Here is a 23,276-nt window from a genome sequence, read left to right on the forward strand (position 1 = left end):
CTTACGGGGTGGTGGTGACACCACTGCTCCTTAAACATCTCTATTTTGGCAGAAACAGGCTGTAGCATTTGTCTCTACAATGCTGAAGAGATGGTGTGAATTGGGTGATGGTCAGTGGGAGGAGAAAGGCAAGGCCCCAGATTTTTTAAAATTTCAAAATTTAATTAAAAAATTAAAAATAAAATTTTAAATTCACTAACAAAAACTGGTTAGAAAAATTCACTTAATTTTTTTCTTTAAAAACATCACACTTTGCCAAATTTTCACTTTAATCACATGAAACTATGTATATGTAAACCCATTTATTCTGTGCATATGATATTGTAATTTAAAGATCATTTAAATTTTGCCAGTTGTTTATGTCTCAACTATTACCATTAGATTCAGTGATATAAGGGAATTATGATTTATGAATAAATTAGTACAAAAACATTACCAAGGATTCTGTATGGTGTGATATGGGAGGAGGTCAATGAAGGGGCAAAACCAACTCTACTGACACCACAGGTTGATATATTGACTTCCCAAGATGTTAGCAGTAAATTATTTTTCAAAAAGGACTATCATTTCACCCTTGTTACATCCCTCCCAGCAACGTATAACAGGTATAAAACCATACTCTCAAGCTCTGGTTCCTAAGAGGTCAAAGGGAAATGGCTGAGCTGTGGAAGGCTAAGTCCCAAACAGAAATGCACATTGCTGGGCTCCATGGTTTTGATATTTGCCATACATTTTTTCAAAATTATTGTGAATAGTTGTCATTTTTAATGGAGAAGTTTTATGACCAAAATGGTCGACCAAAATGTGTACATTTAAATGGCGCATAACTCAACAATTGAACAAAAAGATTTTTTTTGTTTCTTACCAGAGTCTATTAATCAAATTTCATCTAAATATTTGACACAATGAAACCAGTTATTTACTCATTACTACAAAGCTTGATTATATGAGAAGACTTCTTCAACCTGTGTCAAAGAGTCACAAAAGTGAAAATATCACACTGTTTGCTTAATGAGCAAAAAAAGGGGGGGGAAATTCCTAGCAAAAAAAGAAAAAAAAGAAAGTGTGAAGGTGAGAGTGACAAGGCGAGATCAAACCATTATTACTCTTAGCGTGGAGTGTGGGAGTTATAGGATCAGCACAGTACAAAGCTGGCCATTCTGACTTCTCAAATCTGATGGTCTGAGTACCTCCAGCTCACTATGCATCATTCTATCCAGCTTTGTGTTTACTTCATAAACAATTAGTTATTGGGTGATACAAAACTTAACTTTCTCAATCTTTTTATCCATCAGTTTTTGTCTTAAACTACCCCCTTCGTTAAAAGTTCACTGATGTTGTAAAAGTTTTGCAAGTCAAAATTGTTGAGACTTCATTAGCTCAAGTTCATGAAATTAAGCCTAATGAAGTTAGCATAGAGCAGTCAAAAAGTCTCCAGGATGAAGATATCAGCAGATTTTCTCCAACCACCCATGATAGTCAAGATGAAGCCGACACTGAGCCTGGACCAAAGCTTGGAAATGTTCCCATTTTTAGGATTACAACTGCAGTCAAAATGGTCACTGAAGGATTGTGGAAACCGTAAAAAGGAGCTTTTCCAAACTCTCTCTGGCACTCTGCTACCTCTGTCTTCCTTCTCTTGTCGATCCAGTCCAAAATTATCTATCATGGTCTAAATTGTATAACTTTACACATACTTAGCTATGTAGCAGAGGTACTAAGGAACACTGCTAGTGTACTGCAGATGTGTGATGGGATACCGACAAGAGTGTCCTGGTGGTACTGGGTTACTTATGTGTATTGGCCATTGTGCTGTCCTATGTTGTAACATAAAGCAATGTCTTTGCTGAATATGGACATTGCAAAACTGCCCAATTTAGTTTCCTGCAAATATAAGTCCCCTTGAAAAGATGCAAGTCCCCAAGTGAATTCTGGACAATGAAAGGCATCTCTGCAAGTTCTCTGCTTTCCAGCCTACTTTCTGACCAATACTCCTCTCTCTTCCCCTCCCGACCCACAGGTATGCAGCTTCCAGTGGTGTCATTAGGGTTGGCATCACCCATAGTGCCACCCCCTTGACCTCCTCCCATACCACACCATACAGAATCCTTAATAATGTTTTTTTGTACTAATGTTCCTCATAAATCATAATTCCTGTATATTACTGAATGTAATGACCACAGTTGTGATAGAAACAATTAGCAAAATTAAAATTATATCTTTAAATTATAATATCATGCACACAGCCTAAATGTATTTACTTGTACTTAGTTTGATTTGTTTAAAGTGAAAATCTGGCAAGATGTGAAGTTTTTTAAAGAAATAATATTTTAAAGATTAAAATTTAATTAAAAAAGACCTGGGGCTTCCCCTTTCCCCTCCCACTAGGCCTTGCCCCACACACCAGCATTTTAAAGGGGCACAGACAAACATCACAGCTCAAAAGCAGCAATTTGGGAAGAAATAGTGTCACCACTCTTATGGTGTCACCTGGTGTGATCCGTAACCCCCACCCCCCCACCCCCAGATATGTCCCTGGCAGCTTCTACTGGCCTTTGGACCTGTGTGAACTTTTTTGTCTGTTATTTATCCTCAGGCCTCTTACTCCTTAACATACCCTTCCCCCAGAGATATACAGTATACAGCTGTAGTAGCTCAACATGAACATAGTTCATGAACGGGCCAATTTTTTTTAGCACACAAAATTCTACCCTTCTTTCTGTAACAGTAGTTTGAATTTTTGGTGTGAAATAAGCAGTAGTTTGAAAAAAAAAATTGGCACCAGTATGCCTTTTGCATTTTGATTTATACAGGAAATGCAAGTTTAAGTCACATACCTTCAAAGACCTTTGTAATATCTGTGCCCCAACTGAATAATGATGCCAAGAGTGTGCATACCATTTCATTTCATCATTTATACCTAAAACTCTTGTTACCTAATTGTTGCTCATCTGAAAATTTCTAGCTCTTCAAATCCATCACCATCAAATCCTGTTTCCATACAAAATGACACAACTACTGTCCCAATCTTTGCATGGCATGAGAACTAACCAACATCAGTTCTCATTCATAGACTCGAAAGCCTACATAATGATGTGCCTGGTGTTTGATACCCTTTCTAGTCTTGACACAGAAGTCCTAAAATCCTGCCCATTTTAATCAAACTGTTGTGCATCTCCAAAGTCATATGTGAACATCTCTTTCATTTAGAAGTGCTCATCAGCATAAACTAGGTTGAATGGCCATCATTTTTTTAAAAGCATACTGAGTGTTGCTCTAGGATTAGAAGACCAGGGTTTGAAAACTTGCTCAGTTATCGAAACCACCTTGGAGACCTTGGGCAAGCCACACTCTCTCAGCTTCAGAGGAGGTCTCCTCTGAATATATTGTTTTTTGCCGAGAAAGCCACAAGTCAGAGTTAAGTTGACTATCAAAACAACTTTACCAAGCATTGTCTGGCTGACACTGTATTAACTAAATAAAGTACAACTTTGAATAAAAAGTTGACAAAACTGTGGCTGTAAATAAATAAAAAAACTCATCACATTTTAAGTCAAGTGAAAATCTGACATCACATTCACAAATGTAAGCTAAACTTTTATTTCAAGTCAAAAGCTGATAATATTCCAGATGTTTTTAAGTCTTTGCAAAAGCCTACCCACCTCATTCTTTTGATATATACTGCCAGTGCAGTTGGATGAGGTACTTCCAGGATGATAAGATGGAGGTGTCAACTGTGCCTGATGAATGTGTGCTCTGGGAAATGACCCACATGTCACTTATCCCTGGGAAAAGCCAGTTGCGGAAAGGTTTCATCACTGCAAAGTAGAACATGATTAGGGATAGTGAAAGCTACTAGTTTCAGACACATTCAACATTTTAAAACCTTAAGTTCTTTCCATCGTTGATCTGAAAACATTTGTATATTGAAATGCCATTCTCCCTGTTTGCGCTGGCCAAATTCAACAGGTACAACCTTTCCCAGCATGTTGCCCACCCTGCCTGCCACATACATTGATAAGGATGGGAAGCTTCTCAGAAAAATAGAGGTGGCTGATCTAATTCTGTATGAATACACAGGGCTTCAAACATAGAGTTATAAGAATTAAGCACACAAAGAATGAGTGCCAGTTTTCATTTTCCCCATATGTTTTTTTTTAAAAACTCTGGAATTCTTTTAAACCTAAATATGAAGAAATTTGTGGATTATAATAAATGTCCCCCCAAAACCAAATCCGAAATTCTCAGCAGTCCCTTAGCCCTTGTGATATCAGCATCTAGCAGCCCAGTTCTGTGTTGAATGTCTTTTAAAAAAACAACCCTATCTCCAAATGGTAAACTTCAGACTTGAAAACAGCTGCAGCCATCATATTTCTGCATGTCAGCCTGGCTTAAAAGGCACAAGAGGTGTGCTAGAACAAAAGGTGACAACCCTTGAGGAATCGGGTGCCAAAGGAATTCCAGCTGGGAGCAGGGAGAGGAAATCACAGCTTGTGCTCACACCCTTGCTTGGAAATGAGCCTCCATTCCCCTACGTGTCCTCACCATTTGGTGATCATCTAGTTTTAAAATAGTTGTCATGATTCATTTAAAAGAAAAAGAGGAGACCAAGATGTGGTCTTGTCAAAATAAGACTGGGTGTGGGTGGGGGGAGGATGGCGGCAAGCCTGGCGAGGAATCCCCTTAACCAGCTCATTTGCAACCCAACAAAATTGAACAGTAGGAGGAAAATCCTCAGCAGATTTGTACAGCACAGCAATAGCCTTTATGCTTGGAAATTTATGGGCCATGGACAGTTTATAAGAAACGATGTAGTTCATCAGAGAGCCAAACTGATGGAACACATGGGAACATTCGGCACAGGAAGTTGAGTTTTGGAATAATACTTACTTTGATAGAGTTGTTTTGTTAGCTAAGTAAAACAGTAGGGAAGCCAATGGCCACTTAGGCTTCAAACGCAAATATATATTTATAAGTCACCCAGCTGCTTAATTGAGATCCCTAATGTTTTTACAAAGTATATCTTATCCAAAAAACAATAACCCCAGAAAACAGCAGCCACAGAAGCCAAGACCTGTTCCAGGCTGAAGTTCGATTAATCAGCCAGTAGTATTTGGGAAGTAATGGAAAGCTACTTAAGGACCGGCCTTGGATCGTGATGTCACTTTTGTGACTTGGATGCTATTGAGTAGAAATCCTTATGGATCCTGTAGCATCTGTTGAAAAATGTTTTATTACATGCACATTCATCAGAGTTCAGAAGAAGCAATTTGGACTATAGCTCCCAGGACCCCCCGCCGACATTATGGATATTGTAGTTCAAAAGAATAATCTCTCCCCGCCACAAGTGCTGAAATTAATATGGCAGATCTGATTGCAAGGTGATGCCTCTCTATTTATGCTAATGGTTCCTTGGCATCCTGAATGACACAAACGAGGCTTGGGATCTAAAAATGGTGGGCAAGGGGCTTTGACACTTGCATGTCCTCACTGGATCCTCTTTGTGCATCATCATCATCATCATCATCATCATCATCATCATCATCTTCTTCTTCTTCTTCTTCTTCATCTCTTTTAGAGGGTTCTTCTGCTTACAGCAGTGGAGCGGGGGCTGCACAAGAGTGAGGTAGGAAGAGAGGGGCTAGGGAAGGCCATCTTTTCAAGGATTTAGTCATTTGCATCCAGGCTTCTTGATATTTGTTTTTTATGCTTGCTATAATTCATAAATCAAAAGGCACCTTGAAGGCACAGTATACACAAACATTTCAGTGCTTGCAAATTAAGATGTAGATTTTTGAAAATGAATGAAATATCCATATTTGGCTATGAATGTAAATGTTAGCTTCAGTGACTATATTTGAGAAACAGTTACAGGTATAGACAAGGGGGGGGGGTGCATTTTAATTTTTGAGTTTAGCTTTCGTATGAAATTTGCCTTTGTGTTTATTTTGTAACCTGAAAAATCCACTATGTCTGTATTATGAGTAGGAACCCCATGTAGTGTTTTATTAGTGGCTTGTTTTCATATTAGTTAGTTAGGTTTGTCTTGTCCCTATTGTCTTGTTTCAATTTTACATGCTTCTTGTTTCATTAGAAATGAACTTTAATTTAATTCTTCCTCTAAATAAAATTATGAAAACCATTTTTTTCTCTTCGCAAATAGAAAAGATACATTTTGCAGTCAACTCCAAATCTCCACTTTGTTTACAAAGGGGAGAAAATACAATTTCCCTTGATGTTTCCAAACCTTCTCACATGGAGGTTAAACAGGAGGCGGCTCATTAAATTTGAGCAGAGAACTGGAAAATGAGATTTCACACTCTTGGGATGGGGGAGCTGGCATGTTTGGGGTTTCACAAAATCTTTTAAAGATATTTGGCAAGTTGCGTGCATGGTTCATGAAATATTGTGGAGCTTAAGTGAAAATATTACTCTCCAACTGGAGTTAATTGGGTTTATCTACTCAATCAAAGGGTAGATTTCATGATAGAAAGCTCACAGGTTTTCAATTAGACATAGGCTCTTAATCAGATTTTGCTGCCAAATCATGCACTGTTTAGAGAATAAGGGGGGGGACCCTTCCCTGTAACCCACAAGTCAGTGAAATTGAGGTACACGACAGAACTAGCATATGCTCAGTAATATTTTTCAAAAGGGAAAATATATGGACAAATCTCAGGGAATGGAGATGATAGAAATGTCCTACCCATTGTAATGTATTGGCTGACTTTAGTTCACAAACATAAGCTTCAGAAAATGAAAGTTGTTCACAGCATAACCATGCTGCCAGGGTCAAGGCAATTTCAGTTACAGAGTATATTAAAAGCAGATAGCAATTCGAACAGTTTTGTGTCTTGTAACCAAAACATTCCTGTTCCCAGGACTGTCCCTCCTTTCCTCTCCATACCTAGTATTCCCACCGATTAGACCCTGAAAGTTCAAAGCCCATTTTTTCTTTCCCTCACATCTACACACTAGCTCACTACAGAAGATAAGCAATCTCTCTACCCAGCTTCACCACTTGTATAATATAACCCATCACTCAGTATACAAAGCATATACAAACTATATGGCTAGCAAGCATGGCAGGATCTATCATCCTGACACCTGTTAAAACCCACTCTGGAAAAATGGAGCTCCTTTCCCCTTCTCATTGTGTTTTGAAGTCTTTCTTTGCCTGTTCCTATCCCCCAGGGTCCCCAGTTCTCCTTTTCCTACAGGGTCTCCCATCCTCTTTCTCTTCCCGCAGGGTCCCTGCCTTCCTCCCCACCCAGAGCCTGGGCTGCCATGATGATTGACATTTATTTTGAATAGCGCTAATTAATGGAGATGACAATTATGCCAAAAAAGCGATTCACAGTGGGAACAAGGGACCTTTTGGAATCGATTACCAACATGGAGCGAAGCAGAATCAGAAATCGGGTTATACTGCAAGTGGGAATGAGCCCTAAGACTCTTACAAAAGATTCAAACCATAGGGCAGCTTGGAAAAGTTACGTTTTCTGGAATAGACTCTCAGAATCCTCAAGCAAACATGGCCAATGGCCATGGGGGGCAGGTGGAGGAATCTGGAAGATGCAATCTAAAAGAAAAACAAAACTTTCCCAAGCTGTGGAACATAGTCCAACTTGGACATAAGTGCAGTTTCTTGCAGAGAAAGAAAGCAAGTAAAAAAGTGAATAGGATTCCCTCATTACTTACTAGTAATGTAGAATGAAATCTGTGAGATTAAATATTTTTGGTTCTGAGATTCACATCTAGAATATGTTGAATATGTTTAATTGCTTCAGATAGTATTTCTTGAGTCCATGTTTGCTTTAGCTTGTCTTAACCAAGAGTAACTGAAAAGAGGGATGCCTACTTCAGATACTGTATATGTCGACAGAGATTAACTCTTTCTTAAAAAATAAAATAATCCTTACTAATACTTTCTTTAAAAAAACCCCTCTTAATTAATTCTTAATTCTTAATTAACTTCACCGGGGTTCATAAGAGGGTTGAAATATAATATTTGTGCAGTACAGAGAGTACTTGATAGAAAAGCGTAAATGTCTGTAGTTCAGAGTGATTTGTACTGTGTGCTGGACATGGTTGGCTCTGGCCCATGAAAACTTATCTTAATCTCATCTCAAGCCTATCCTCTACACTTTATCCTCAACACAACACTGTGAGGGAAGTCTGGATGAGAAAGATTGAGTGACTCCAGTTTACCCTCTCAATTTTAAGGTTCATTTCTGCATCTTCCAAGTCTCACTCCAACGGTCTTTACACCACACAACATATTTATTGGTTTCTAAGGAGGTGCATTTGTTTGTTTCAACAACACTTTTGAGACTATTTTGATTTAATGGTTTTGTATTGCTCTGCAATCCATTTTTTATGAAGTCAAAGTAAACTTTTTAGATAAATAACCATTTGCATATGTGTATATCTTAATACATAGGCTTAGATGCATATGTTCACACAAACACACACATTATTCTCTTTAGTTATTCATTCCTGAATGCACCCATTGTGAAGTGAAGGATGCATCTACACTGTAGAAATAATGCAATTTGACATGAATTTCACCACCATAGCTCCAGCCTACAGAATCTTGGGATCTGTAGTTTTGTGAGGCACCAGCTTTCTTTGGCAGAGAAGGCTAAAGATCTTGCAAAACTACACATCCCAGGATTTTAAAGGATAGAGCTATATCACTTAAGCTGCATTATTTCTACAGTGTAGATGTAGCTGAGAATCTCTGCTACAGTGTAAAAGTATTTCCTGAGATAATGTACTCACATTTTAGAACTTGCCATCACCATATGCCTCCATTTTGGTTACATTTCTGAACTATGGGTGCTTTCATCTCCTGAGTGAAAGACCAAACTAGATGTGATTCACTCGTCTTTGCCACTGAAGAAACAGTAAAAAGAGCATGTGAGAGAGGAAGGCCAAGTTCTCCCATTTCTTACCTAAGCCAATAATGCTTTGGATGCACCTAAAATAGACCTCTGTCTGGCCTGTTGGGGCTCTAGAAGCACTACTTAATTCAGAGTGATGTCAGAGGGATTCAGCCAAATCTCTCAAGAGCTTTTTAAACTTAAGTCTACTTCTGTTGTCCTGCAGAGGTAGCACTTTTAGGGGCAAGAAGCACAGCAATTCCCTGTGTTCTAGTGCCAACCGCAGTTTGTCAGCAGAAGAATATGAGGTGAAAGAAAGGCATGTTTGAATTGCCAGCGGTAACAATTCATCTTGCTCGCTTTTTCCTTCCCAGGTAGTGCTGTTTGTATAGATCATTTGCCACATTTGCAGTGACTCTTGGAAATGAAGCAACTAAGCAAATCTGTTTGATCAGATCTTTCCCACTCCTTATGTATAATGGAATCTACATTAAAGCTTTTAACTATTACGTACACTGGCGAGTTAAAGCTAGAGCAACATCCAGACTGTTAATGTTATCTAAAGGAACACTTTTAATGTATATTGCTGTAATATAAACAAGGTCATCAAAGTTAAATGGCATGTCAATGACCTGCGAAGATCATAAAGTAAATAAAAGTTCTTAAAATAAGCATGTAACCTGAATACTGCTGGGATTGTCATATATCAAAGGCATTTGTTTATATGAAGTAAGGAGAAAATTACTTACGGGTAACATTATTTGTCCTAAGTCCACATCTTGCCCCCTCAGACTTCAGGAATCTATCATGATGAACAATTGTGAAGGAGACAAGGACAATCAGAATCTGATTCTGCCATTGTATAATATAGCCACTTGCATATGCAATGGCTTGTATTTTTGTACCGGAGGAAAACATAGATATAAAAAAGGAGGTTGTCTAAAACTCCCAGAGTATATCAAAGAGCATATTCCTATTGTTATAATTCTTTTATTTTAATGGATACTAAAACAAGGGTGTGGGAAAGTCATCTATATAGTCTACAGATATTGCAGCCAGCACAAACATTTGCCATGTTAGCAGGGGAACTCTGGAAGTTATAGCCCCAAAAGTCACTTTTCCAAATTCTAAGAAAATGTAAGAGAAAAACATGGATCCACTAAATCAGTTTGTTTTTGTGTTTAAATTGTTGGCTTAGGTATTCACACATAGTAGGAATGATAGTCCCTCTGGAGTGGGCTTGTTCTCAAAGGGTCCTGTCAAGACTGTAGTTTTTTATTGTGATTGTCAAACACTTCTGGGGGTAGATGTCACCAGGAGGTATCTCAATGAATTCTTTGGTACATTGCATTCAGTACGAAAGCTAGAACCTGGTTTGTGAAACATTGTGCCAAAATGACACACCAATATATTTCATACTCTGGACTAAAGTTATTTGTTTTATTTTTTAACATAGATACTGAAGTTGCCAGAAGCAGAAAAATGGCAGGCACCATACAGGATCTGCAACCAGAAATGGTTATTTCATATCACTTTGTGATAAAGCCACCATGCATAACACAGCAAAAGATTCCTGGAATGCCTGCACATGAGAAATGAACTTTGGCTTTCTTAAAGTAACCTTGGAAACACACACACACACACACACACACACACACACACACACAGAGACATGTACACATGCAAACACACATATATTTTAGCTGACTAAATTTTGAACAGGGATCACTGTTGTTATGTCTTCTAAGAAAGCCCAAGATACCTTGGGGCAGGATCTGGTAAATGCTTGAATGTTAAATAGTTCTGCCTTCTTGTCGCAATTCATTCAGTTACATTTAGTGAATGTGTATGTTTTTTTCTCCTGGAATTTTTCTCATGCATGCCTGAATTCAAAAATATATCAATGAGACCTCAGAGCATGTTTTCTTTTGCAAATGAGTGCCTTTATTTTACAATGTTTGTGATAGTTTCCATGTGGTTATTCATGACAATTGTAACAGAAGTGGAAGAAGTGTAAATCTGCTGGGGGGGGCATGGAGAGGTGGGCCATGGAGGTGATGAAACTGACCCATGGGAAGAACGGGCATTTAATCTCTCATTGCTGATAGGTTAAGTGTATCTTAAAGCAGGACATGGAGCCAGCCAAAAGGAAGGTTTTTTGTTCAAGATAAATGAGTTCCCTTCCTTCACGAGCCCATTCCCTTGGCTACCTGAATTCTTTATGACATCCTGGCAGCCACTTCAGCTTGTCTCTCACTGTGAGACAGTCAGCACCACACTCCTAGCGCGGCAGGAAAAATAAACCCATCCCAACCAAGTAAAACACTTGGAAAAACATTGTCATGAATTGTGGTTCACTTGAAAGTTATGCATAAAGCACTGAAAAAAATGTGGTGGAGCAGGCAAGCCATGTGGAGACAGACACTCTTTATTCAAGTTCCTTTGAGCTTCTTCAGAGGATGCTGGTGTGGAACAGTCACATAAATGTGTGGGGAAAATGAGAGGGAATGAAATGAGTTGAGTGCAAGCTTGGTTGATTCAATCACAAGGGCTTGGCTTGGTCCAGAGAAGGGTTCCAAATGCCTATGTGTCCAAGGCCTTCAAAAATTATTCTTAGAGAGGGTGTCAAAATGTAACTGTGGCCCAGTACAGACCACCCAAAAAGGGCAGTCTGCTGGCGCCCTGATTTGCTTCGTAAGGAAGCCGCAGTGAACAAACCGTGCGGCTTTCTTGCAGAGCAAAAAGAACCCACAAAACGGGCTCTTTTTGCGGCACCATAATGACACTGCAGTGTGCCAATGGTGCACACGCAATGTCATTATGGTACAGTGACGTGCAGACGCTAGGTGTCCGTTGCGTCAAAATGGTGGTGCCCATCTGTACAGGGCGCTGCCATTTTGATGTATGGGAGACGCGCTAGGGTTGCAGGGAGTCTGTAAGCGATGCCATGAGGCAACCCTACCATATCATCCACGAGGCCCATCTGTACCGGGCCTGTCATTTTTTTTTAAAATGCCAGGCTGAAACCCTTACGAGGGACAGACTAAATATACCCACCCAATAATAAAGCTAGTTTCTTATTCATCAAATTGACTGTAGGAAGGTTAGAATAGATGACTCCATGAAACCCACAGGTAAACATATCCTTCAAAAACCCAAGGTCTGGTGTTTTACTTACCAGCTACATCACCAATGAATCAGGAGGCAGGGTGTTATTGTTGTTTTGTTTTAAATAGGTAATTAATAGTTAAGATTAAGAAACTGCCCTGATTAGTAACAATAAAGATGAGTGATAATAATAAATATAAATAATAAATAAAACTTTTATTTATACCCCGTTTTTCTGTAAAAAAAAACAAAGTGGCTAACAATTAAAACATCCCCACACAATATTACATCAATAGAATCATAGAATCATAGAATCATAGAGTTGGAAGAGACCACTAGGGCCATCCAGTCCAACCCCCTGCCATGCAGGAAATCCAAATCAAAGCATCCCTGACAGATGGCCATCCAGCCTCTGTTTAAAGACCTCCAAAGAAGTAGACTCTATCACCCTCCGAGGGAGTGCATTCCACTGTCGAACAGCCCTTACTGTCAGGAAGTTCCTCCTAATGTTGAGGTGGAATCTCTTTTCCTGTAGCTTGCATCCATTGTTCCGGGTTCTGTTCTCTGGAGCAGAAGAAAACAAGCTTGTTCCCTCCTCAATATGACATCCCTTCAAATATTTAAATAGCGCTATCATATCACCTCTTAACCTTCTTTTCTCCAGGCTAAACATCCCCAGCTCCCTCAGTCGTTTCTCATAGGGCAAGGTTTCCAGACCTTTCACCATTTTAGTCGCCCTCCTCTGGACATGCTCCAGTTTCTCAATGTCCTTCCTGAATTGTGGCATATATAACAACATCCCCCCCTAAAAAGGGTTAAACATATTACAGTTAAAATTTTGAACTTTTAAAATATCAAGCAGAGCGGTAGTATAATACCTGGTGTCAGGGGGTGGTTTTTTTTTTTTAATATTTATAATATTTTTTTAAAGTTATATCTAAAATCTAATATAACAAACTGGGAAAGCAGTTACGAAAATGTTTCTGAAAGCTGTGGTTTTTGAATTCCCATTGGCTATACTCCCAAGCAGTACCTATGACATTTCTGTCTTTCTCCTAGACCTTCTCTCTGACTTAGGCCTTGTCTGCATGGACCAAAAGGCCTGTTTTCCCCAATGTACTGGTATTATCCGGTTCAAACCACACATGGCCCAGATCCCAGTTCTGGTGCATGCAGTCCAGACCATTTCCCCATTTTCACTATATTCCTATTCTCTTTTGTAATTCCTTTTATACAAGAACTCTTGATCACTTTTTGGGGGCTAGCCCTGTTAAATCCCACTGTTGTAGTCAATAAAGGAAACTTGTAGGAATCTTTATGTTGAAATTAAGAGCATTGCCCCCTTTCTAATGGGTTTCCATAATATGGTCAGTGCTTCCCTTTATATAGGAAGATACAGTAACTTTGCTCACTCTCTCTTACTCCATATGGGATCAGTTTAATGACGCTGTTTAATCTTTTACAGTTTATGCCCTGCTATCTTTTTCAGCTGGCCCTTTCCTTATTGGCATATATATCTTGTTCTGCTCCTTCTAAGCATTTAAATCTGTTTTTCGTCATGTTTTCTTGTTATTTTAAAAATATGGTTCTTTACTGATTTTCATCTGATTTTCAATTTGGGCTTTTAAGGAAATATGGGACATAAATCTTTAAAAGAATATCATATGAATCAACTAACCAAATAAAGAAATAGAGGGTTGGGTCGGGGTCTTGTGGGGCTTGTTGTTTTTATTGTTGTATGTTGTATTCACTTTGCTGTTAGCCGCCTCGATCCTCAAAGCGGAAGAGGCGGGATATAAATAAATATTTATTATTATTATTTATTATTATTAGAACATCCATCCTTAGCCTGCCTGCCTTACTAAGGCTCCCCCCGCCTCACCATCCCACCAGCACCTGACACTGTGTGGAAACTGGCACTTTCTGTCTAATTTAGATGGAATCTTAGGTATAGTCTACATGATTAAAATATCTTTATTCCAGGCTAATAGAATGTGATCTGGTTGCATATGATCTGAAGGAGTTAAGACTATCTGAGAAGGACCCCTGAAAAACTCCTTAAACTCAGCAGATAAAGGCTTCATGGTTTTTACCAGAGTATCTACAAAAAAAACCTGCAGAAATGCACACTATCACAAGTATGGCCATCTGTCTGAGACAGAGCGAGGATGAATAGATGCGAATAGATGTGAATTTGTGCAAGAAAGTGAAGACAACCTTCAATGGGAATGTGTGAAAATCCTCAGTAATGCACATAATACAGTTATGTGTCAACTAGCCCTTAGATGTTAAATTTCTCCCCCACTACTCTTGGTCATTTCATTTCACTTGATCTGATATCTTTTCTCTGTAACACAAAACACACAGATGTGTTGCTTCTTCTTCCTTTCTGACTGGGTGGAAGGTGGGTGAAGAAAAATGTCCACTGATATGTTCTCCAAACAAATAACAAGTACAAATAACACAAGGAAACAATGTGATTGACTACATTTGGCACAGACAAATGTAAAACATGTTTGGAGAATGAGATGGAAACATCAGTATCTTAATTAATTTAAAGGGAAAGGTGTTTTGCTACCCACAGACTTTAGATTACACCTAATCACATTAAAACTTACTCCCTCACAAAACGTTTACTAAAATCTTCCCAACAATGTCTCACATCTGCCAATGATGTGGTAAAAGTCAGGCACTCACACATTTTGATTGTATATAGTAATTAAGCCACAAGGACTCAATGTTTGTTGATATTTTAATACAAGCATTATGTTAAACAAGGATTAGATTTGTGAATGTGGACAATGTTGGCCGACAATGTTGCCTTTTGCTGATGTTTTTCACATGCTATCCAAAAGCTATTATTTTTGAGGTCATATTGGCTCCAAAGTATAGGAGCTAGATTGCTAAATAATGAATATAATAATGGATCAAATATGAAGAAATGTTTTTCTAATGTCCAAAACCCACAAAACAGAGATATCATGATGCAAGCTTTTGAAGCTACACTGGTTCCTTCATCAGGCCATGTTGCTAAAAATCATACAGGAGAAAGAAGAAAAATGATGATGTTAGATTCATAGGTCTACATTTTGTCAAGATGTTATTCTTCTTGTTTAAAAGGTACAGAGGGATTTGTTTGGTCCAATAAAAGTATTGCTATTTTGTTGATTTGGGATATTATTGTTCTTTGCTGTATGTCTAACAGAGCTACTCCAGGATATGTTAGTCTAAAATCATTTTAAATAGGTTTACTGATGTTTTCCCCTAGATACTGAAGCACAAACACTAAAAGATTTAGCACTATGATTCTGGACATCTAAATATATGTTTCCTCCCTCCCTTCCTTTATTTTTTTTCCTTTACAAATCTAGAGATCATTATTTCACTAAACACCCAATTAAAGAGTGCACAATTTTTGTGGGAGAAGAGAACCACACCCCATGATTAGTGTAAATTTTATACTGCACCTGGATGAAATTTGGGATGCACTTCCAAGGATACACTCTAAAAGTCATTGACAGATGCACATGCCACTTGTTATGCAGTAGGACTTCTACTCTTTGCAATGCAGAAGAAAGCAAAGTATCCATTTAAAAATACGACTTAAGCATTTTCTTGAAAAACAGGATGATGTTTTAAAAAGATTTCTATTTAGTAAGAATGTGATTCAAAATATTAACACAGAGTGCATTTGTTTTCAACTCTGTGTAGCACAAAGTAGGGACAAGGGAAGGGAAAGGATCTCGGAGAGAAGAGCTTGGCTTCTTCTTGGTCTCTGTTTTTTTTGGAGCAGCCTAAAAGGAAATATTTAGATAGGTTTGTCTTATATATTAGTGTGACACTGTGCTAACATTTCCCTTCTTCTTGTATGCTACCATGGCATTGAATTCCACTTCTAGTAGGAGAAATTGCCTCCTCAACACCATTGGTGTGAATTTTCTCATCCAATAACAGGATTTAGGGTGCTTGTGAGGCAGGTGGGAACATGGCAAATGTCACATCCTGCCAGTTTAAGCCACAAATGCCTACAGATGCATTCATTTCTAGTAGCAGCATAGCTCAACCTTTCTCTCATCATACAGAGAATCAAAAGGTTTTTGTGAAAATACATAAAACATAAACTGAGGGATACTTGTTCTTTGTTTAATATTAAGGACGCTTTTCAGAAGGGTAGATAATTTAACCCAGGGGTTACAGCCTAATGTGACTTAATGTTATACATGCTACATGCTGATGATCTTTGAAAGTCATGTGTTTGCCAGTGAAAGAAAAATAAGATTGCATTTCAACAGCAGAGAAGTGATGTTGTGCTAATTAGTGATACCTGATTCAAAGGTGTCATGAGTAAGAACTAGGATCTTGGCTTTCATTAACTGTTTTCATTCTGAATCTGTATAAGGCTCTGTGTAATAAATCAAGAGTGCTGGCATCCATAACAACCCCATACACACCCCAGTAAAACTATGCAAAATAAATGTGTCTTCTTGGCTTGTTATGCCAGGAGAATTCAGTATCCATGCTGAGACCAGTCTGATGGAAGCAGCTCAGGCCTTCATGTCCTCCATGTTGGAATTTAATAAAATTGGTAGTTTATATATTAAGGAGAACAGCAGTGTGTGCCAAAAGGTATTTATGTGAGCTTTTAGTAATGAACAGGATGCTCTGGTAAGGTAAAAACAAGACTTACTTGATTGTTACATAGAATCCATCTAGCATCTAGGAAAGTAAGCAGTCAATAGAAAAATATATACTTTGTTAGAGAAATCTTTAAATCCGATTCCTATGCCTGGAAGTAAGAAGTACAAATCTCTCCGGTAGAGCTTCATGATTGTATCCATCTCAACTCAGGACAGGAAAGAGAAGAGAGAACAAAGAGAACATAAACAACTCTTAATCTTTAGTAGAGAAGGGGAGGAGATAGGAAGTGACCTCTTTGCAGTCACACTGACCAAAGGACAAACAAGACAGGCAACAAGGAAGTTATCTCTCCACTCCCAACTCCACAGAGAAAAGCATTGGTTTAAATCTCCATTTCGAACACCCCATGACAATGATGAGTCTGTCCCAAGGTATTAAGTGCCACCCATGCTGCAGCACAAAAAACTGTGGACTTGGAGCCCAGACAGACAGACCAAAATAAAGCTGCTTTGAGTCACTTTGGAGGTATGCTATTTAAATGATGCATGTGTCCTAAGTCGCTGGAAGCTGTGCCAAAGCCATGCTCCAATCTTAAGGACTGGAGCACAACTTTGGCACAGCTTCTGGCCTCTTAAGATGTGTGTATCATTTAAACAGCATACCTCCAAAGTGACCCGGAGCAGCTTTATTCTGGCCTTCAGGCCCATAGTTTTCTGTACTGAGCAGGATAATGGTTATTTGAGTGAGGAGGAATTGTCTATACTCCTGTTGTTATTGACAGATCATTACCTGGTGATGTTTATCCTCAGTGGAACTCAGTCAGAGCCTCTCCAGGGTTGGGGATAATTAAGATGATGTGCTTCAGGAGACTTATGGATTCAAATAGACTCATGATGACTCTTGGGGAGTTTCCTGTTGCCATGGCAGATGATCCTGTTGAAGCTCTGGTTGATGTTTAGAATGAGAAAATGACTAAGGTGGTGGACACAATTGCCCATGAGCATCCCCTCCCTGAGTGGAGCTAACCAATGGGGTCAGTAATGAACTGGCAGCCATGAAATGAGTGGGACAGAGACTACAGTGTCAATGGTGCAAAACTCAGAGTTGGTCTAACAAAACACAGGTTGGAGCCCTTTGGAAAGCATACTCTGTGGTAATGGGCAGAAAAGAAATAATTTCTCTGTGCATCGGCAAAGTTGACTAGCAGAACTATCTGAAGCACTTAGACATCTTCAGCACTCTGCCCCACAAAGACAAAATTCAGACCACTTGACACACTGCTGCAAAGAATTTTCAACACACTTTGCAGATAAATCATTCGGATCCACTCTGACTTGGATGCTGTAGTTGGTAACAGTTCCAGCGGATGTCATCTTGGTGTCTGCTTGGCTTGTGCTATTGGATACCTTTCAGTCTGTGCAGGCTGAGGATGTGGACAGGATTCTTGGAGAGGTGAGAGTGCTGATTATATATTGCGTTTCATATGTTCATGTTTTCATACCTAGAGCCAGACATGTTCTTTTTTTTATTTTTTTTATTAAACAAATAAAAAAAACAAACACATATCACATCATACAAACAAACCAAACCATCCAAACTTTCCAAAACATTCTAATAATTTACAATATATTCCTATCCAATATATCATAACATATAACAACTCAATAAAACATCATAGGAGAATTATTCTCTCTTTTATTTTCTACATCCACATTTCATTCATCTTCTTCTGTCTTCTACATCTTACACCCTCCTCCTTTCTACTTATCTCAAACTTCTCACTCTATCTTCCTTCCATATCCATAGTTCCTTATCTTCTTTCTACTTCTCTCCCTCCCTTACCTGCCATTCATCAAACCATCACATTTTTTCACTTACTCTAACCATCTTAGATTTTCTCATACCCGCTTCAACATTCATTTCCTTTCTTTCCCTTTCACAACTACTTCTTTCCCACCAATACATTTCGGTTTCCCTTCCTTATTTGGCTTCCTTTGCCAGTATAGTAATTCCTTAAACTCACCTAAATCTCATCCATTATATCATTCCTACTCAGTTTTTTAATATATACTATCTAATTTTACGTTTTCTTTGGCTCTGACACTATTCTCTATCTTTCTATCTCCTTAACTCATTACCTTTAATGAACAATACTAAATGTCACTATTTCCTCCAACTTTTTATTTTAAAAAATCTATTACATTAATCCATTTTTGTTGAATTGATCCAAAGTGTCATTTTTTTTTAAAAAAAAGAGTTAAACTGTCCATTTCTATTGCATCAAATAGTTACATCAGCCAATCTTCTTGTGTAGGGATTGCACATATGTAACTCTTGCAATAGTAATTATATAGTACAATATTTTCCCAAACTTTCTTTTCACTTTGTCTTCTAGCTATTCAGGCTTTAATTGTAAGTCAGTTTTTATGTCACTAATTGTTTCATTTATTTTTCTCCAATATTTTGGCATGCTCAGAAGACCACTAGCAAGGATAAAATGTCCTTTCTTCCTTTTCACGTTTCCAACATTTGCTATCCTTTAATTTGTACATCTTAGCTAACTTAACCAGGGTTATATACCAGGGGAGATACATCTTATAATAATTTTCACTTAAACTGGCTTCTCTTCAGATCGTATAAATCTTTAGCCAAGTATGTTCTTAAGAAGTCATGGTGACCTTTGGAACACCAAGATTTTTTTTATGAGAGAGGCATGTTGACCTGAAGACATGTGAAGGACCTAGATAACAGCAAAATAAAAATGAAATGAGTTTGCTGATCCTCCCACAGATAGTACTGATATGCTCAGGTGAAAATGATTCTCACAGTTACCCACCTCTTGCAGGCCTCCTGCTGAGTTACAAAATTTCCCCAAATACACTACTACTGTTGATGGGATCCCAGGTCCCTCATTTTTTGGGTAACAAGAAACACCACATGTATATTGAATCCTTGCCCTTCCTGTCTCATTAAAGCAGCCAGAGAAGGACGGGTTGTGTGGGTAAGGCGTGGTGGTAAATACCTCATGGCAGCAAGGCAGGATCTCAGCCTGCCTAAAAGAGATTGTAGTGAAGCTGTGTTACTGAAAAAAACCTTCCCTGAACTGCACTGTACTAGACAATTGCAGCCAATACAATTCATGCACAGCTGAAATAAAATCAGTGAAGAGTTTTAATTTCCACTGTTCTTGTTTTCCAATATTCCGTTTTTGGGCAAGGTCTTGAAGCATGTTGTGACCTCCAAGTTCCAGGGGTTCCAGATGAAATGGATTATCTAGGTCTGTTTAAATCTGGCTTCAGGCCTGGTTATGGGACAGAGACAACTTTGGCCACCTTTGAGTTAACCTACAATGGACAGAGTGACTGTTTTCCTGTTGATTCTGCTGAACTTTTCAGAACCATTGATATTGCTTTGGGTTGCCTTTCTGGGATGAGAACTGGAGACATTGTGCTACAGTGGCTTCATTCTTTCTTGGAAGGGAGCACTCAAAATGTAGTGCTGGGGAACTCCTGTTTCATGCCTTAGCCATTGGTGTATAGTGACCCTCAAGGTTCAGTTCTGTCTCCCTTGCTGTTTTAACATCTACATGAAACTGCCGGGAAAGGTAGTCTGGAGTTTTGGGGTTCAGTGTCTCCAGCATGTTGATGATGCCCAACTCTATCTCTCCTTTCCATCTAACTCCAAGGAAGCTGCTAATGTATTAAACTAGTGTCTGTTTTCAGTAATGAACTGTATGAGGGCAGAAAAAAAAAAAGCTTAATCCAGACAAGACAGAGGTGTTCCTGGTCAGTTAGTAGGCAAATCAGTGAATAGGGATTCAGCCTCTTCTGGACAGCATAACACTCCACTGAAATCTCGGGTTCATAGTGAGTATACTCTTGCACTCAACCATGAACCTTGAAACCCAGGTTTCTGTTGTAGCCAAGAGTGCTTGCATAATTTAAATAGTGCGCTAGTTATGCCCATTCCTTGAGATGTCAGATCTGGCCACATTAACACATCCCTTAATCACATCCCATTTGTATTACTGAAACTCACTCTATGTGGAGCTACCTTTGGAAACTGTTTGGAAATCTCAGCAGGTTAATACATTGAGGCTAGTTGGTTATAAGGAGCGTATAACTCCTTTGCTGAAACTGCTTCGCTGGCTTGGTTGGCCTGCTCCCTGCTCTCTTTTCGCCAGCAGGCAAAGCTGTTCTTATTTAAAGAGGCTTTAAACTTTTAATTGGCTGGGGTAGTCAAATGGACTGTGATGGTTTTTAATGTGTAGTAGATTTTAATGTGCTTTTAACTGTTTTAAATTAACATCTTTCAGTAGATGCTGTTACTACTGTTTAATGTTTGTATTTCAGACTGTTTTTTCTGTATTGTTTTATCATATGGATTAAGCCATTTTGGTTCCCATATAGGAGAAGAGTGGGATATTAATTAATTAATTAGTTAGTTAGTTGAAATGGAACGCTGCTTTCCCGTCTAGGGGTATTTTTGCAGGGCCAAACAAAGTGAGTCCCTCTTATATTTTTGCAAAACACCGGAGAAGTATATTTTTTTGGATTACAGCTCCCAGAATCTTCCAGCTAGCATGGCCACTTTAACACATGGTCCTTATTACACCATGCTGTTATGCTGGGTTATACTGTTCAGCTATACTCACAATGATAGTTGGTTGCTGATGCTGTGTATCACACCTTTGCCACATTTGCACTGCAATTTGCAGCATGATTTGCATAGTTTTTTCATCTGCACCAATGCTGCTGTTACCACCCCATTTGTTCCACCTTGTGCTTCATTATAGGTTTGCTTCAATATATATATTTTAAAAATATACAACACTATTATAGCACGACATCATTATGGCATACCGATCAGTGCCCAAATCTCTTATAATGAGAGGTGGCACAGAAAGAGAAATAAGACCTCACTGTCTCCTACCATTTTTGATATCTTTGTCCTGTGAAAAACAAAAGTGCTTATCACACTAGTCAGTTGTTTCAAGTTTTCCTGTTCAAAACTGCTTCACTCAGACTCAGTAAGCGGTAACAACATTACTGCAGCACGAAATCATTACAGTGTGCCCACTATGCCCAGATCCCACTTTGTAAGAGGTGGCACAGGAAGAGGACGCCACCATCCCTCACCATTTTTGATATCTTTCTCCTGTGAGAAACAAAACTCTTTACCACGCTAGTCTGTTGTTTCAGGTTATCCAGTTCAAAAACTACTTGATTTATATTCATTAAGCTATGTTCTATTACAGCGTGTTCTATTTTGGCATGACTTCTGTGTATTTACACTATTACCTTAAATACCTGTGTATTTACACTATTACTTTTACCTAAGTAAAAATGATTTAAAAAAAATAACACTACAGTGGAAACACTGTGGTGTGTTGCAATACAGGAAAGGAGTGGAGAAATTTTTTGGAAAACACCCCCATGCAGTAAAGGGAACCAAACTGTGATTTTAAATAGTCACGATTACAGCACTATTGCACTATAACACCAAACCATTTATATATATTTAAAAAATCAGGAAAAAATCTGAAAAAGGTTTCAAGAAAGTAGACCACAGAAAACACAGCTATTTTCTTTAGAAGTTTTGTCATCTCACCCAAGCACCGGAAGTAGTCTTAGGTTTTTCTGCTGAAGATTTCCTTGGGAATCCCAAAGGGAGGACAATCAGACTACAGCCACCCTGCATCAATTAATTGATTGTTTTCCCAAGATGAGATATCCACATTAAAACTGACTACTGAATCATACCGGGAAGGGGGGTGGGTTATTAACAGATTATTTTCAGCACAAAAAATACCATGTTCCCAATGAACCACAATGTCACAATGTGATAAGGCTGAGACAAAAGCAGGAGCAAACCATTGCTGTGATGGTATAATGGTGTGGAATGATAAGAACTTTATGTTTCCTTTTCTATATCCAGTTTAACTTCATTTGCTCATAAAAAACAGAAGAGACCTTGTTTAGGGCAACACTAGTAGAGACCGTAAGGACTTGTTATATTTGTTATGTGCCACAAATAATTTTAAATTTATGGCAACCCTTTATGTAAGAGCTCAACAAGATACCCTTTTATTAACAGCTCTACTTTGGGCTTCCAGGCTCAGGGTTGTGGCCTCCTTGACAGAGTCAACTCCAACTTCATTGTGTGTTACCATTGCCAATGAGTCATGTTCTTTCATGATATGCCAAACACACAATGGTCTGCTTCAAATGAAAGTCCAGGCTCGATTTGCTTGCATATTGATTTATTTGTCTTTTTGGAGGTCAGTGGTATCTGTACAACTCTCCTTCAGCACCACTTTTCAGATGTGTTTCAAATTTCATATTTCCAATTTGTTTCCCGTCAACTTCTTTCATTGTCTGGCTTTCATATCCATACACGTTAACCAGAAATACTACAACATGGATGATCCTGACTTTGGTATTTTGGTATCAATATATGATATAAGCACTACAAATACTATAAACACTGTAAGGGCAAAAACTGATGGTGGTGGCGGCAGTGGTGGTGGAGGAGCCAGCCCTGGTTCCATCCTCTTACCTTTCCTTTAAATGGGATCACTGGTGAATTCCAGAGAGGTCCGACGCATGGGAGTTACTGGTGCTGTCACGAGAACTCTTTTCATAT

At 38.6% G+C, this 23,276-nt stretch overlaps 1 long non-coding RNA gene across 3 annotated transcripts; it reads right to left on the bottom strand.

Moving 5' to 3' along the window:
• Nucleotides 1-3,668: 3,668 nt before the first annotated feature.
• On the bottom strand, nt 3,669-12,282 carry LOC121924965. 3 transcript variants are annotated; one of them, XR_006102783.1, is made up of 4 exons: nt 10,648-12,282; nt 9,635-9,687; nt 8,785-8,898; nt 3,669-3,818 (listed from the first exon to the last, which is right to left on the bottom strand). It is a non-coding gene; the product is annotated as an uncharacterized LOC121924965 (long non-coding RNA). The 3 variants fall into 3 exon arrangements; XR_006102785.1 differs by lacking the exon at nt 8,785-8,898; XR_006102774.1 differs by lacking the exon at nt 10,648-12,282 and having other exon boundaries at nt 9,635-10,550.
• Between the last annotated feature and the right edge of the window lie 10,994 nt (nt 12,283-23,276).

The sequence above is a fragment of the Sceloporus undulatus genome, chromosome 1, assembly GCF_019175285.1.
Source record: "Sceloporus undulatus isolate JIND9_A2432 ecotype Alabama chromosome 1, SceUnd_v1.1, whole genome shotgun sequence".
Lineage (NCBI taxonomy): Eukaryota > Metazoa > Chordata > Lepidosauria > Squamata > Phrynosomatidae > Sceloporus > Sceloporus undulatus.